Source organism: Stylophora pistillata, chromosome 4, assembly GCF_964205215.1.
Source record: "Stylophora pistillata chromosome 4, jaStyPist1.2, whole genome shotgun sequence".
NCBI lineage: Eukaryota > Metazoa > Cnidaria > Anthozoa > Scleractinia > Pocilloporidae > Stylophora > Stylophora pistillata.
In genome coordinates, this window is record NC_142522.1 from 36272777 (window position 1) to 36277029 (window position 4253).

A 4253-nucleotide genomic window follows, 5' to 3' on the forward strand; every position below is an offset into this window, starting at 1 on the left:
AAATTATAAGTATAAAAATCGTGACGAGACTGGCAAACAAGGAATGCAAAGGAGACTCAAAGGTATCTCAAGCGCTGTTGACCTCCGCTACCGGAAGGTTCCACCCGTGACGTCACGGGAAAAAAGGCAATTGCTTAGAATTTAAAAGAGCTTTTACAAGGGGAAAATGGACTTTTTGAGAAAAAACGAATTGCACCTTTGGTGTTCTTGATATATTTTCTAAACAGCTATATGAAAAGAAAATGTACGATTTTTGTGTTAACATACCCTTTAAGTAGATAAAAGAGAAAAATAAAAGACACGATAAAAGGGAAAGTCATAGAAAATCATAGGAGCTTGAAAGTTCAAATTAATTTTCCATTTTCCGTGGTTTTTCATTTGCGTTGATTTTTCCCACTAGAGTTCAAACTTGAGGACAATTTATTGACAGCATTCCTTAAAGTTCGAAAATCTTACTATTTGACATGAGCTGAGGCTTTGAACTTTATTTCGTTTAATTATATTTTATACACAATTCTTTAGCAAAATTAAAACGTTGAACCATTTACAGCGATGACATTCTTCAGGACAAGTTTCTAGTCAAAAGAAAGAAATATCATTAAATTTCTACATAACTTCCTCGGCTATATTCTAGCGGCGCATCGACAAGCAATCACAACTTTCTTACTGTTCCTCACAGTTTCACACAGTCCAAATAACTTACTGCCAGGATCAGATTTACTAAAACAATCAGGATGCTCAGTCCGACACTGATACGTGATTCTTCCATTGTAGATAAGCGCCTTCTTGACACAACAGTCATTATTAGACACTTGACGTTTGAGGCGTTGCGATGTGAAACTTCTTCTACCTTTGGTCATATTCCAAGGGGGTTGAGTGCTGTTCGTGCCTTCCTCGTTCAGACCAGGCGGCCAACAGTTTGTTTCATACAGAAAACAAAAAACAACAAAGGCAAAGATGACAGTCTTCTGAAAGCGAAGGAATGTTCGGTTAATTTGGATATACCAACAAAGTTGAAATGGTAAATTGGCCATCGTAACGATTACAAAAGCTGACGTTTCGAGCGTTAGCCCTTCGTCGGAGCGAATAGAGGAATTGTGGGTTGTGTGTGCTTTTAAAGGCAGAAAATGGAGCTACGTTATTGGTGGGAACATGGCAACGAGAAAAACACGAATAAATTAGTGGAATGAAAAGCGTTCGTTGATCCCTGTGGGATTTAGACTGCCGGTTTGAAAGGTGAGCTTTTTTTGTTCAAGAGTTTTACGGCTTTACGTGCTACCTAAGTTTAAGGAAAGACCGCAGATTGCCATATGTTGCTTAGAATGATTAGGTAAATTAAAATATCTAGCGACTGGTTTCGATGTGTCCTTGTCATTGCTTTCCACGTCTGTTCGGTTAAGATTATGTGGTTCTTCTTAGATAGGTGTCGAAGTTTTGGATGATCGAAGCATTTAGTCGGAACCGCAGGATTTCATCGATTCTATTTCATCATTGACTTGACTTGAAATGCTAAAGTCTCTTTTTCTTTGGGAGTATGCTTAGTTCTTACTGCATTTTCTGCATGCTGGCTTCACTTAAAAATTGCGCTTAGAAAGCACTTTATTCTCTAGACAAAAATAAATAGTTGTCTCAAAACATCTCAGTTACACGTAATAAAATCAGAATAACTGAGTAACACTCTAAAGCGTTCCAGTAATCATAGTATCTGTTCCACCTTAAAAATAAAGGCGACATGCTATTTTGGAGTCTTGCTTTAACATAGCGTACTTTAACACAGCGTACGTACCTTGTTTATCATTTTGGTGTTACTCAGAATTATTCCACGGCAAGTTAAGATACTTCTTCTCTCTAAAGCTTCTGTATGGAATGATGTCCTTCTCCAGAAAGGTGTTCCTTTTTATACTTCACCTTCAAAACAGGGAACTTAGCACCATTACGAGACAATTATTTCATGGATTGAGAACTTATCGTCGGAACAAAGAAAGGCTATTCTTATCAAAATCAGGGTAACTGTTTGACGTAAATAAGTTATCAACCGTTACAACGGAAAGCATTTTTGAACTGGGGCTTTCCTTTTACCAAAATATGCAACTTGCACAAGAATAAATCCAGGGTACTGAGTTGCGTGTAAGGAGAAATTTAATATAAGTGGCTATGTCATCAGTTCACATTTACATTCTAATATACGTACTAAATTAATTTTTTGTCTTAAATCATAGTTTCTTTTCTTGTATATCCCTTAAATAAATAGCTCAAACAACAAAATATAACGTAGAACATGCTTTCCGGCCAGTAACAGTTCCCGTTAGACTAATAAATCTCCATAACTATTCACAAGTTTCTCTGTAAAAGAAACGGCAACAAGTTGTTAACATTATACTGTTATTTTCGATCATAACATCACTTCCACTCTAACATAACATTACTTACTAACCTATCACTGGTTACAATATTGAAATAACTTTCTTTGGCCACTTTTTTTCAGTAATTACTAGCAGTCAACTTGCAATACTAAAACTAAGTTGTTATGTTCTAATTTTGTTAAGAATTACCTTACCAACATACGAACACAAGTCACATTAATTAGATGGAGGTAGAATGGATCAGAATGTTGATGAACCATGAAGTTGATGGAACTATGGCGCATTAGTTGCAAGATTTTGCCACTTTATTATGACATTTAACGAAAATTCTAGATGAGTCGCATGTTTTCCGATCTAACAAGCTAATTTCCAGTACATAGAATCTAACTGGAATTTTACCCGCTCTATCGAACCAAGAATGCACGTAACATCTAAATTTTAAGAGAAGCACGTTGGTTAGGGAAAGCAGCATGGAGAGTAAAAAAAAAATGCGTTTTAAGACATAGCGTAAGAGTCTCAAAATTGATAAAAATTATACTGTTGATATCCGCTACACAGTAAGTCCGACCTCACCTTGCATACATAATTTTTTCCTCCCATGTTTCAGACTGGTGGTCTTAAAACATCACGTCTTGTGCTGAAACTTTTTACCGGCCGGATGGACTGATTTTGCCATAATTAGCCTTTTAGCTTCTAAGTAAAGTGGAAGTCGAAAAAAGAAGAAAGAGAGGGCTTCTATATAAAATTTGGCCAGAGCTTAAAAGTCAATTCACGACGTGGTATTTCTAACTTTTGATATAGATTACTTGTTTTCTTAAACCATTTTTCCATTCAGCCTAAAGTTTCTTTTTTTACCCGAAGAAGGGGAGGGAGTGGGGAAATCACCTGCCCAGTTTTATATGTAACAATCTGTAACGATTGTTACCATGTTTAAGTCCAAATGTAATGCAGTTTTTGATATCTTTACTTTGCACGGAAGATGCTGTCGGTATATATATCTTATTAACCAAGCGCGAGGGCCGTACTGGGAGATTTATTATACGGCTGAAGTTCAAAGGAACTCAAGTGCGGTATCATTCGGGACCATTCGGGACAGTGCCCGGTCCAATACTGAGAGAATATTGGCCGGCAATAGAGCATTTTTGATTGGTTGATTTTAGTTATTGGCCCTCTGACTGCCCGAGTCGTGTAATAAAAAATCAGAATGAATGACATCATGATATCTTATAATGGTGTAGTGAACATTATGTTGGATGAATGTTTCCATTTGTGTGAACTTTTAAGAATAAAGCGTGCAGCTTACCTACAGGGGACCTCTGGCCTGCTTACTATTTCTTTCACTTATTCATGTCAGTGTTTAGCCGAAGCACTTAGCTTGCAATTTATATGGTACTTGCATTGTTAGCTTATCAGAGCTGGTAAAATTCCCATAGTTTCTGTATATTGGAATACAGAGCTCGCTTAGTCGGAAGTTTTTCAACTCATCCAAAGGTTACCTCACATGTTATAATAAAATAGAAGATTTTAAACTAAAAAAAACCCTATTCATATGCGCATATCTGCAAATTTGTGACACGCGGGCCCCATCGTACATCGTAGCACAGTCACGTGAACATTAGTCATGATGACCTTATATAAAATGGAAGTTGTTTGATAAGTTTCACAATTTCAGGCAATTCAAACATTAATGCTGGAATCGCACACATCGTTAATTGGCTTTACTAAACCAAGAGTACATGTAATGTATGATACCACTAATAGAAAGATGTATATTAGGTTTTATGCAAACTATCTATGTGCAGCAATTTCTTTTGCCTATTTACTTGTTTGTTTATTTTTTTATCTATCAAAGAAGATTACTTATGAAATTACGGTATCACTTAACACATG

At 36.4% G+C, this 4253-nt stretch overlaps 1 long non-coding RNA gene across 1 annotated transcript; it reads right to left on the minus strand.

The window, feature by feature from the left end:
• Positions 1 to 465: 465 nt before the first annotated feature.
• LOC148733544 (uncharacterized) lies at positions 466 to 1909 on the minus strand. The gene is made up of 2 exons (XR_016000825.1): positions 1787 to 1909; positions 466 to 968 (listed from the first exon to the last, which is right to left on the minus strand). It is a non-coding gene; the product is annotated as an uncharacterized LOC148733544 (long non-coding RNA).
• Between the last annotated feature and the right edge of the window lie 2344 nt (positions 1910 to 4253).